Source organism: Coloeus monedula, assembly GCF_965178545.1.
Source record: "Coloeus monedula genome assembly, chromosome: 10".
NCBI lineage: Eukaryota > Metazoa > Chordata > Aves > Passeriformes > Corvidae > Coloeus > Coloeus monedula.
Window position 1 is genome coordinate 13,952,527 of NC_138790.1, and position 13,066 is coordinate 13,965,592.

Genomic DNA, 13,066 nt, shown 5'->3' on the forward strand with positions numbered 1-13,066 from the left:
CCTCACATCCATGTCCCCATATCCATGTCCCCACAGCCGTGTCCTCACATCCATGTCCCCATATCCATGTCCCCATATCCATGTCCCCACATCCATGTCCCCCATATCCATGTCCCCACATCCATGTCCCCACAGCCGTGTCCTCACATCCATGTCCCCATATCCATGTCCCCACATCCATGTCCTCACATCCATGTCCCCATATCCATGTCCCCACATCCATGTCCCCACATCCATGTCCCCACATCCATGTCCTCACATCCATGTCCCCATATCCATGTCCCCATATCCATGTCCCCCACATCCATGTCCCCACAGCCGTGTCCTCACATCCATGTCCTCACATCCATGTCCCCATATCCATGTCCCCACATCCATGTCCCCACATCCATGTCCTCACATCCATGTCCCTCACATCCATGTCCCCACAGCCGTGTCCTCACGTGCTCCCCCGCCCCGCCCCCTCCGAAGCCCCGCCCCTCCGGCCCCGCCCCCCGGCCCCGCGCGACACCCGGCGCTTCCGGCGTGGGGCGGGGCTGGCGCGTGCCGCGCCGCCGTCACTTCCGCGCCCGCCCCGCCCAGCGCGGCCGGCGCGTGCAGCCGGTTGGCGGCGGATCCGCTCGCGCCTCGCGAGGCAGCCGCAGCCGCGCGCGCGGCGGGCGGGGTGGGGGGGGAGCGCCGGTCCCGCGCCGGTCCCGCGCCCGCCCCGCCGGCGATGGGGCTGCGCTGAGGCCGCCGGTGAGTGGGGCCGCGGGCACTGCACTGCACGGCCCGGCCCGGCAGGTGAGGGAGGGTCCGCGGGCCTCCAGCGGCGCTCGCAGTCTCCGCCGCCCCGGGCGCGGCGCGGCGCGGCCGCCCGCAGCGCCCTTCAGCCGCGCCGGCCGCTTCTCCACCCGCGACAGCCCCCGCGGGGCGGCCCGGCGCGGGCGCGGGGATCGTGGCGGGGCCGGTGCCGTGGAGCGGGTCCCGCGGCCGGGGCAGCGCCGCCGTCCGGGGAAGGGGCGCGCGTGGCCGGGGGCGCGGGCCGCCGGCGTGTCCCTGCCGCCGGCGTGTCCCTGCCGCCGGCGTGTCCCTGCCGCCGGCGTGTCCCTGCCGCCGGCGTGTCCCTGCCGCCGGCGTGTCCCTGCCGCCGGCGTGTCCCTGCCGCCGGCGTGTCCCTGCCGCCGGCGTGTCCCTGCCGCCGGCGTGTCCCTGCCGCCGGCGTGTCCCTGCCGCCGGCGTGTCCCTGCCGCCGGCGTGTCCCTGCCGCCGGTGTCCGGACACGTGCGGCGCTGGCCCAGCGGCCCGGCCGCCCCCCCGCGCTGCCCAGGGGCCGCCGCGGGCTCTCGGGGCACCCTCGGCAGCTCGGGCAGCTCTCCCGTGCCGCTTCCTCTGTCCTCTCAGCCCAGCCCCCAGTTCTGCCGGCGGTCCCGGCTACCGAACACCGCGCGTTCCTCTGCCTGGGCACACGTCAGCGTGTTCTGCAGTGGCGGGGTCGGTGGGGAATGCTGGTGATCGTGTACCAAAGAGAAACTTTCGAATCCCAAGACGAGGACTCAGTGCGTCTCATCCTTTATTCAGCACATGAGTCAGTGCGTTTTCCTGATGCTGACGAAGGTTATAGAGCACCTTCTATCAGCTGAGCTACGGAGATGGGGATCTCGCAATGTGAGCACCTCTGACAACCACTGCGTCATCCCTAAGAGGAGGCCTGTTTATGCTTGTTCAGGGATAAACAGCTACTAGGTGAATTAAACATTGAGAATTTAAACAGAATTGATACTTAAGGTGAAGAAAAACTTGAGTATCTACAGTATTGGCTCTGAAAGCTTGCTACTACCATCAGTGTTCTGGCTTGCCTGCTGGGATCAGTGTATCCCTGCAGGTGCTGTAGTTGGAAGATACTTTTGGAGCCCTTCAAGAAGCTGAGACAGCATTGCCTCCAGCAGTGGGAGATGGTTAACTCTAAACTGTTCTAACATGAGTGATGGTAGTTGTCTGGCCACGCTGTCTGACTGCTTTCTCTTCTGAGGTTGCTGAGTTTTGCACCAGCTTTAGAATTCATTAGTGTGTTTTCTTTGCTGTATGCAGTCACTGGAATTGTATGGTGTTTTCTTAGCAAGGGCAATCAAGATTATGTTCCATTTAGCCTATTCATTACTCTGTTTTTTTTGTCGTTTTTTTTTGTTGTTGTTGTAGGTGACTTGGCTGTTGTATGTATGAGATTTGTCCGCACACTGGCTCTTCAGACAGGTTAGCAATATTTTTCAGCCCTCAGTTCCATCATGTTTGAAAGAATTGCCACTTTTACCTTTTTTTAAAATTATATACAACACCGTTACATCCTGTAGAATATTGATTTTCTTGATGTTGTGGAGAAACGGCTTTTTTTGGCATTATTTAAATTTACTCTGTGGTAGAAGTGTGGTTCTCATAAACTTAATGTCCCTGTATCAGTGCCATGGGTGAAGCAGTGCATCTTTATTGCACATATACTGAGGAAATGTTTGTCTTGGTATTTGGCATGACACTGATGGCTGTGTACTACTGCTTTTGTTAGCTGCTTTTTCTTGTTGTTTAATTACAGTTCCACAAATTTTAAAGAAAATATGCTGTGCCAACTTGGAACTGTACAATTGACTTGGAAATCTATTGGTACTGATCTAACTCTCCTGACTTCTAAGAAGCATATCATTAACATGACTTAGTGAAACAAAAATGTCATCTATTGTTGGTGTACTCACCTGTGGGAAAGAACACTGGCTTTTGGCTACATGGAGTGTTCTAGTGTGAGCACCTAGGTCAGCTATGAAAAAGTGATGTGCTGCAAGGTTATCATTTTTTAAAGTGCTTCAGAAAATGAGTAAGGGAGATCTTTTTATTAACTTTGGTTTTGACCAAGGCTGACTGTTCATGACACAAGGAGGTATAAGCAGTGAAAGGGTCTGAGCAGTTCTGCAGACTCCAGCAGAGCTGCTGGACAGCAGCTGCTGCCTTCCCAAATACCTCCCAAGAGCAGTGGTGCTGTTCCAAGCTCTGTTTGGTATCTTCCAGTAGTGCTCTCTAGACTTTGAACTCGTTTTGCTCTCCCCCCTTACATTTTTTTGTTAGTTGTCTTCTAGAACATGCGTCTGTTCCTGTATTTCTTTTTCATTTCTTTCTAGTCTGGGGAGGACCTCATGGCATTGTTAGGCACTGATTCATCCATAACCTGGAGAGAGAGGGGTGAAAGGTCCCAGCTGCCTGGTCAGGAAGCTTGCAGTGTCTGCAATGGAGTGTGGGGGCTGCCTAGCAGGAAGGGAAGTTGCATCATGATGTGTGAGTGATTGAGAAACTTCATGATTCAGGCCTGTTCTGCTCCTGTGCCATGTGACAGGCATGGGTCGTCAGACAAGCTATTTTGCTGGGCTCCTAATAAATTATTCTGAAAAAGGAAATTTAAAAAAATTCTGTATTGACATGGAACCCTCAGATTATTTCTTCTCATTTGCCTTGAGGAGGTAGTATCCTACTGTTTTCTGTGTGGAGTATAAAACAGCCAACAAGACATTAATTTTCTGTGGGATGAAGACAAATTCCTTTTATTCTGTGAAAGTAAAATAACTTTTCATTGTTAAAGCCAGATCCAAGTGGATTGTCCAGGTTGTAGAGGAAATCTGCACTAGAACTGGGAACTGGCGTGGAAAGGTCAGGTTTTCATTAAGCATTTTGACCATTGCACCCTTGTTCCTTTTTCTGGAAACCTTCAGATAGCGTTTGCTTTATTTCTGTACACAACAGATATCTGCAACAGGGGATTACTTTGACTTAGCTTGTCCAAGGTCTGTTGTAGAAATTATTACTTCTGTTGTGATAAATGTCTCTGTTGAGTGTTGTGCTCAGGCATCTTTAACTGCAGACCAGGGAGCATGGTTGTAACACTTTTCTTATTTAATGTCTGTGTGGTATGAACCTGATGGTAGCTAGCATGGAGAGATGTTTCATTCCTTTATTGCCTTGTGAAACAAAGTCCTTTAGTTAAATCTTCTAAAACTCTTGAGTTCTGGAAATCAGAAATACAAGGTTTCCTTAGATTTAGTCAGTGCCCAAGCCTTATTAACATAACATGAAAATACGTGGTTCTGCCGTGTGTGTTCAGGCTCATCTTTTGAATGTCTTCAAGAATTGCCTTGGAGAACAGATCTTGTATTTAAGTGCATGTTTTTTGAGCAGGGATTACTGGTCTCCACAGCATGGCATCTACTATGGACAAACCTGCTTTGGGTCTGGAGTCATGCTGTTGTACAGATGAGTAGGTTTTGTGGACTTTCAGTGGTGAAAAATACCACAACATTTTGACTAGTGCTTGGATCTGGTTATGTTTAGCATGAGAGGGTTCATACAAGACAAATCCTAGCTCAAAAATCCTAATTTCACAATAAAACTTGGAAGAAAATGTTTTAAATAACTGTAATGCTAAAATGTTTCCCTTTCACTGTTACACAATGAGCTAAAAATAGTTTTCATTCATAAAAAAGCTGCTTCCTTTGTTAAATAATCTGCATAGGAGAGAACAAAAGTTCATTTTGTAGTAAACTGTAGTTGTATTATAGCTCCAAGTCTGACACCTTTATTCCTGATAGAAATAAGACTGTAAACTTTAAATTTTGGTGGCTGAAAAGCAGGCTTAAATACAAAAGGATGGGTGATTCACAGTCTCTGTTCAGGAGTTATGGATGTGATCTGCACAAAAAGCTGAAGTGCTGTGTCTTGCTGCTCCTTTTCTAAAATGTATCATTTCAGCACCATCTTCATGGAGCGCTGTGGCATGGATTGGGATTGGGAAGGATTCTCCCTGGCCATGAAATCTTGCTGCTTGCTCTGAAGTGGTGCAGTATCAATCACATTTGTAATCCTGTCAAACTTACCAGAATTAGCTGCATTTGCGTTCATTCTGTATTTTAATTTTTTCATTGTGTGTTTTTAATTTGAAAGAGTTTAGCCCTTTTTTTGGTTTGGTTCTGCTTTATTAGAATTGTGACATTGCATGGTTCATCTTAAAGCAGCTTTGGATGAGGATGTGGTAGTAGAACTGGTAGCAAGTCCATTACTTTTTAGTTGGATTGAGATTTTTTTATGTGGTATTTAAGATTAAAAGGTCATCCTTCAAAATCAAAATACCCAACTTTCTTTTTTGACCTTTAGCCAAGTTATATGGCAGTGATATTTTCAGTTTAGAGGGTACGTGCAGCAACAAAAATGGCAGCTCCTTTAGATTTTATTCTAGCTAGAAGATGTCAAAATGGAAGGTGATAAATGGCAATGGCTGTGAAATCAGAGCTGATTCTTTTAAAGGATAGGCAGGTGACAGAACAGTGTAATGGGAAGGCTTTTGAGAGAGAGAGTAGTAAGAGCAGCTTATATTGCAAGCTTTTACTGACTTGGGATGAAAGAAGAAAATACATGTATAGTGTGAAAGTGAGTCACATTGTGAAGAACATGTGTAAAAGAGTGGTAGAGGCAGATATCACAAAGGCTGAAGTGCAAATGAAATGGCAAGTAGCAAGAGACATAAAAGCCAGCTACCTGTAAAAGCATGTTAGTAGTAGTAGTAGTAAGACTGGGAAGTGTCTCACTTGATTCATGGGGAGCACATGTATCTACAGAAGGTGCAGGACATCTGAAATGCTTAGGGCCTATTTTGCTTGTCTTCTTTCACAGTGTCATGCAGGTGCTTAATCTTACGAATATTTGTGACTATATTTGCACTACAGCGTACTTCCACTAGATGTTTGTGTCTACTAGCCCTGATAAGTTTAACTGTACCATTCTCAAAACAGCTCAAAAATATTATCTAGAACTGTGCGGAAGTACTAGAAGACTGGGAAAGGATGAGTCTTCAGACAGTTACAAGGGAAAAGAGCTGAGGAAGATGAGTTGCAGTCTGACAGTTCAGTTTGTCTCAGTTTTTTCCATCAGTTGAGATTAATAAGCAAACATTCTGTTTTCAAGTGCATGGAAGATACAGCAGCATGAACTGATTTGTGGGAAAAGTAATTGTGTCTGAAGTCTTAATACCTTTTTACTGCAGAGCAGAAGGCTCTGTGGCTGTAGCAGAGGCAGTGGAGGTTTTGTCTCCTGAATTAATTGATTGATTTAATAAGGTTTTCCTCATTTTAATGGCCTCATAAGTAAATGAAGGCATGATCTGGGGGTAGATGATCCTATCTGGAGAACTGTAATTAACAATCCAGTGTTAAAGTGAGAGGTTATCTTGAAGGATTCTGTCCTGGGTATGGTTGCCTTCAAGGAAAACATTAGTCAACTGGCTGATTAAATGTGCTTACTAAATTCTCAGGGACTGTGTGTTGGAGGACATGATGAGAGTTCAAAATAACCTGAAACATAGTGTGACATTCAATAGGGGCAAATGCAGAGTACTGCACTTAGGCAGAAATTACCAGCTGTGGAGATGCAGGGTGAGGAATAACTGGTTAGCTACTAGAAAAAGGACCTGGGGGTGTACTGGATCACAAGTTGAACATGAGTCAGTGTCATGCTGTTTGCAGAGAAGACAAATATCTTACTGGAAAGTTTAAACAGGAGTATTGTCTGAGAGATGTAAAGTTTTAATCCGTTGGCTTTGTTTGCTGTTGATGTACAGTCTGTGCAGACAGCATCTGTTTTGGGTGCCAAGATTCAAGAAGAATTTGGACCACTTGGAAGGAGTTCAGAGTAGAGAAAGTGAGTGATCAGAGTTCGAGGAAACAACTTCATAAATGTGGAAAAAATCCAAGTTATTTTGGCAAGAGATGAGGAGTTTAGGGGGAATGTAAGAGATTTCAAGTATTTAAAAGATTTGTAAGAAGGAAATGCTATTTTCAGTGACCATGATGGACAGGTTGAAATAGGATTAAGTTTCATCATGGAAAACACCAATTATACTTTTAACATTTCTCACAGTAGAAATAGTACTTTAAGATGTCTTTACTTGTGGCCATGAATAACAAGTTTGTGTGTTTAGAAGGACTGGTATATGGTTTAGGTTGGAGAATAGACAAACTCACTATTAATGTCCCTTTAATCTCATTTTATAGGATTCTAGTTTTAGTTGATGTCAAGTTTGAGCCAATGAGGGAGAAATACACAGGATTCTTTTTGTCAATCTCTTGGTAGTATCATGTGTGTTTAGAAGATCTTGTACAGATTCAAATGGTTAGAACTGTGGTGTTTGTATTGGTTTGGAAACATGGTGTACTGGATGTTACTTCCTTCTCTTGGATGCTGCCTCCTGCAAATGGAGCAAGTTTTCTTGTGCTGTCAGGATGTTCTAAACCTCCATGGTGGAGGTACTACATGGTCGCAATGTCTGTGCGAGTTAAGCCTAGCAGAGCACTGATGAGTTTCCATTCATTTTAGTAGTCTTAGTAGCTTTCAGATTACTCCTTTAGACTCAGGTGATAATCTTATAATATTTCTCATCCATAGTTACAAAGATCTGCCTTTGGCTTTGAAGATCTCTTTGCAGTTCCCCTACCGTGGTATATTCACCACTACAGGGAGCCTAAGTGAGGATGGACCCATTGCAAACTGGAAAGTCCAACTGCAAGTATAGCCATGCTATTTCATATATAATTATTTTTATGCACTGTTATAATTGCTTTTGATTGTCTGCAGTAGATTGCATGACAAAACAAAGGATCCAGCTATTCCTTCTATTTCAGCAATTGATTTGTAACATAACTGGAATGTGTGAAAACACTTCAATTAATCCTGTGCATTTCGCTGTCATACCACGCACGTCTCCAAATCATTGAAGAAAAGTACAGTTACCCTTATGAACTCTGCCCTTAAGATCTGCCATGGTGTTTCACGTCAACAATAGCAAGAGTTTATTTTCTGCTGGCTACATTTAATGCAGCAGTAGATAGCAGGAGCTGAAAGGTCGATGACAGGGGTAATGGTTGGCCTCCAATAGGGAGACTGTACAGTTAAGTTACACTACGAGCCTGACCTTACCTTTACCCCATAATAATATTTATTGAACTGTAGAACTTTTGTGTACAGGTTCATTTCCTGAAAAGTCCTATTACTGTTTGCTAGAAATTTTTTTTTCTCTGAGCAGAGGGATGATTTTTCTTACGTCTGTTTCTCAGTCAGGGGAACTATTTCTATCTTAGAGGTGTGGAGGGTTCTTAACATATCTGCAGTTGTCACTAAGTTGTGAAGGCTTGATCCAAAGCCCAGTGAATTCAAAGGGTTGTTCCACTGGCTTGAGTGGTCTTTGGCTGAGGGTGCTGCTGTCTGAAAGCGGTGCTTCTGTCACTAGAGCAGTACTCCTGATCTGCTGACAAGCCAGCAGAAAGTTCTTTTCAGACCAACTGGTAATTCAAACGGAAACATAAAAGGGCTGTCAAATGTGCAGTCTTGCAGAGTGCATTCTTTAGATTAACCCTATCTTCAGCTGGTCCATTTGGTGAGGACCTCAAAACCTTAAGTAGTGCTTTGAGAGAGGGTCTTGACATTACTTCCCTGCGTCATAGCCATGCTTTATTGCTAGGGTCAGCCTACTGGGCTGTAATACTGGCAGTATAGAAGATGTGTGTTGTGGTAAGGAGTGATGGTGTTGAGTCCAGTTCGGACAGCCAGACTTTAAATGCCAACAGTGTATGGATGAAACACAGCTTCTGCCTGTTCGTTGCAGTTGTACTGCTGTGATGGCTTTCTACTGCTTGGGTGAGATTAACCTGTGGTGAAGGACATGTGTCTGGAGCAGAGGCACATGTAGTGTGTCTGGGTGAACTGAAGCACTTGGAAAACTGTTGTTGCGTTTCAGTGTTGGTTGAAAGTCTGCTTGTGCTCCTAACTTCTTAATTTTCCTTAGTTCATCTGCAAATTTTAATTTTTGTTAGTAATATAGGTTGCTGGTTTTTATAACTTTGTCTTCTCCAGCAGAAATAACTTTAGTAATGAACAGGCAAAAATGTAGGAGCACACAAATTTCACCATGCAAGTTGCATGCCTTTTGTAGGGCAAGAGCACAATGAAAAATTGCTTACGGTCTTGTCAGCCTGACAGAGTCCTTACTCAGTAGTGTGCAGATGGAGGTGTCCTTATAGAACTCTTCCTTCTGCCACCCTTTCCATTATCCAGCAAAATCCCTTCCCCAGAGAGACAGGTTTTTTCAGTAGGAAGACTGTTGGCATAATTGCATTCTGAGCATGTATTGTGTAGGATTTTTATGCCTTAAGATGGTACTGGTATGCTGCTAGCATTTGTAATCCCAGTTCTTAGCCCATGCTCATTTCAGTAGTGACTATCTGCTGTGTTAACTAGCAGCTGTCTCTTTGCTGGAGATGCTGTTCCACATAAGTCCATTTCTGGAACAGGTCATAGGAGTCTGGCTCTGGTTTCAGTGCAAGGTGTTTTGAATTAGTGTAGTCTGCACCTTGCATTTAAAACAAATGTATATTCTCAGTTTCCTGCTTGCTGTCATCCTCTGCTGGCATAATGTCTGTGAAGAAACAGTATCTTAAATGCCATAATTGTCTGTTGTAGTTGAAGCGTGATAACACTTGTATGTAACACGGATGGGTGTGGTGGAAGAGCTCACACAGCCTATAGTCAAACAGTAGTGCTGGTTGATGAGGTACTGGCAAAAGAAGAATGCATTGGGTTGAGAATATTTTAGTGTGCACCCTAAGAAAATAACTTTTTGTTGGCCTAGCTTAATGGAAGTAGTTCACCTTTTGTAAAGCTCACTGTTCTTGGAGACTTGTAATTTTTGGTAGTGCAGACATTGAGCTATACCCAGGCACTTGAGTTTGCTAAGCTTGTGAGGCAGTATTTTGTGGTGAATCATCTGCATGGTGTTTTGCTCTATCCTCCCATCTTACCTATGTTAGTTTCCTGAAGAATGTGTTTTATATCTCTGCATCCCTCTATCAGTGAACAGCCTGGATCTTTGGATACTAATTTTGATTTTAGCTGGGTTAGTGTTTTTTAATTTTGAAAGTGTGGGAGTATATACAGCTATGAAAAAGGGCTTGGTACCTATAATATCAACCTGAATGATAGTAAAATTACAGTGACTTGTGCTTGATTCTTTTCTTAATTTCCCATAGAAGTAAGGTAATGTTCAGAGCTTCAGTCTTTTTCAAAGCATTTTTTATTATTTTGCTTATATTCAGATTAAGTAGTTGTTTGGCAGTTGCCTTTTCCGAATGCTGTAGCCAAGGAGAAACCGAAGTGCACGTTCATAAAGTTAATAGGTTGAGGGTCAAAATAAGGGAAAAATGAATCCTTCTCTATGAACTCAGGAGTTCTGTGTATAATGTTGGCAGGCTTAAAATGTGCCACAAAATAATTTAAAAAACCCCAGGAAAAGTCCAGTTAGTTCTAAATAAGTTGATAGGGTATTTGGCTCATGAAGCTCTTGAACTAAAAGTCCCTGGGACTGGAGATTGTGCACTGGGGAGCATCATTACGTGACTCTCTCTGTGCTGTCTCCTTGACGGCAGGGGAAATGCACGTTTTATCTGACCTTTCTGGCCTATTGTTTTGTTGCTCTATTAGCCTTCAGCCCAGCTTTCTGTTCTTCTGTGGCTTTGATACAAAGGGTATGGAGTTAAAGCCACTTGGGCATTTAATGTAAGTGGCAAGTCCTCAGTGGTGCTTTAGGAAGCTGACCTCTGTTTTCACCTAACATTTATGAAAAAGCAAGGCTGAAGGGGGAAAGCTGAGTCGAGCATCTGGATTAGAGCTATCTGGGAAGAGGCTACTTCAGAATATTTGGCTAGACAGTGATGATATTTCAGTTAGTGAGGTCAATGCTTGAGGAAAAAGCACTCCTTGATACACTTCATGTACCTGAAACATTTCAGTCTTGCTTTTAAGGAAACTAACTTTCCTCCTCCAGGAAGAGAAGATGGATACAGTTACACCTCTTAGTACTGTTACAAAAAATTTTATAGGCTAGGAGAGAGAGAAAAAAGTTCTGAAAAAGGTATTTCAAACAGATAAAAATGTTGCTCTAGACAAGATATGTTAAGGCAGAATTTTTCCTTTAAGGTAAGCGTGCAGGATAAAAGTTAACTATAAATGGACTGATAAGTAAAAGCTATTACTTATGGGAGAAGCAAGTCTCAAGACCTTTACTGATGGTCATTAGGACTGAGAACATTGCAGCAGTTGAAGGGATATTCCTTGTCAAATTTCTGCAGTCTGTTTCCGTTATACAGGAGATGTCTCCCACTGCTGATGCTGTAGAAGTCATTCCCAAGGGGCACAGAAGCACTGCACAGTGTCATTTAAATTGAGCTATTTAAGGTAGTGATGAAATGTAGTAGAATGCGGGGAGTTATTTGAAATTCATGGATTGTAGAAGTCCTTCTCTGAAATATAACTGTTTATTAAATCTCTAAAGCTCTTCTGGATTTGTAGGACTGGTCTGAATGACTGGGACGGAGTAGCTAGATGGATGTGGGACAAGCTTTACATTACAGGCATGGAAGCATAGAGTTAAATGTTACAGTCCTGTATGTCTGTTCTGTTCTTGACTTTGTCAAACTTCTTTTCCTGGAAACAGGGAGCGCAAGTTTTCCCCCTTGGTTTTCTCATCTTGCCTCATATGGTAGTTCTGAGAGTAAATTAATCATCTTCAGGAGCTAAGCTGTGAGGTCCCATAAATTCCTGTGCATAAGAAAATTGTCCTCTACAGCAGTCCAGTCTCGGAATGGAACTTTTTTGCAGATTTTTCTGGGAATTATTTCAGTTACTTTGAGATCAAGACAAATAAATTGTCATATGTGCCATCTTAAATTGAATATCATTCTTTTACACAGTCTTTTAACTTGAATATTTGGTGTTGTTATATGATATTTAGATATTAGAGTTTTAGCAATTCCTGTCTTGCACAGTATTTCTATTGACTGACGAGTTGTTTGCACACAAGAGCTCTTTCCTTGAAGTGTTTCTGGTCTAAGTAAAGTGAGTGTGCCACATACTTCAGACTTTGTCAATTTATTGACTACTTCAAAAAATAGTACTTTCAGTAAGCATTAGAAACCCCAGGTTTAATATATAGATTCTCTTACAGAATACATTTTTAGAAATGAGTACAATTTGATGCTATTTCTATTATTCTGGAATATACTCTTGTGTTGTGTACGTTTAGTAGTTATATAGTTGAACTTAAGACTCCCTTAGTTTTACATTTTGACTTCAGGAAACGGAAGAAATACTGCTGCTTTGTCTGAGCATGCTTGGCTGAAAGCAGTGAAAGGTACTAAGTCATAATTAGGCTGGGAAAGGAAGACGTGAAAGCCAGTTGCTTGCTTACAGTGAGTATGACTGCTGTAGTCATAGCTGTATGCCACTATATGTGCTTCTGAGGAAACAAAAGTTAAATGTCTAAACTTTGGAGGAAAGTTCATCTCTTGTGATTAGTCTGGTTGTGCTTGATGATCTCCTTGCAGATGAAGAGAAATTTAATTCAAATGTTCTTATGTTAACCTCAAAAGTATTTTCCAAGAATATAAGAGGAAGAGGAAAAAAAGTCATTGCCTCCTTTTATTGAGCATCCATACTACAAAAGCAAATATATCCCAGGAAGCAGATACTCTACATCGCACAATAAGGCGGCAGCCACACAGGAAAGGTTGGGCTCTTGGCACGGCCCCTAAGGGGAAATGCTTCCTTGAAAGGACCCATTGTTGCTGGGTCCAGGTCTTCAGACTCCCAGTTCTCCTCTAGAGTGGCTGCGGGTCTCTTGGTGCTGGGATGGGGCATCTTTGCCATCCCCATTATCTGACCATAATAGTCTTGGTTATTTAATCACATAGAAGGGCTGAGTAAAGTTCACGCCTCGTGTGAGAAAGGAACGTTTCTTTGGAAACAGCTTCAGTGCTCAGCTATTGAGAACTCACGCTGGGTGTAATGGCGCCATGCCTTACCCAAGGTATTTGGAACAGTTTAACTTTCTCTTCCAAGAACAAACAAAACACAGTCTGTGAATTCTAACCCAAATGTCTGGTATACTCTTCCAAGAGAGAAAAGAGCTAACAAGCGTCCAAAATAAATGTATGCTTTGTTGGATTCCCTGACTATG

At 43.7% G+C, this 13,066-nt stretch overlaps 1 protein-coding gene across 1 annotated transcript in view; it reads left to right on the forward strand.

The window, feature by feature from the left end:
• Positions 1-772: 772 nt before the first annotated feature.
• Positions 773-13,066, forward strand: part of ATP13A3 (ATPase 13A3) — a 54,121-nt gene continuing 41,827 nt past the window's right edge. The window contains exon 1 of the mRNA XM_082287821.1: positions 773-783. The gene's annotated coding sequence lies outside the window, so the exon portion shown is untranslated. The remainder of the gene's footprint in view (positions 784-13,066) is intronic.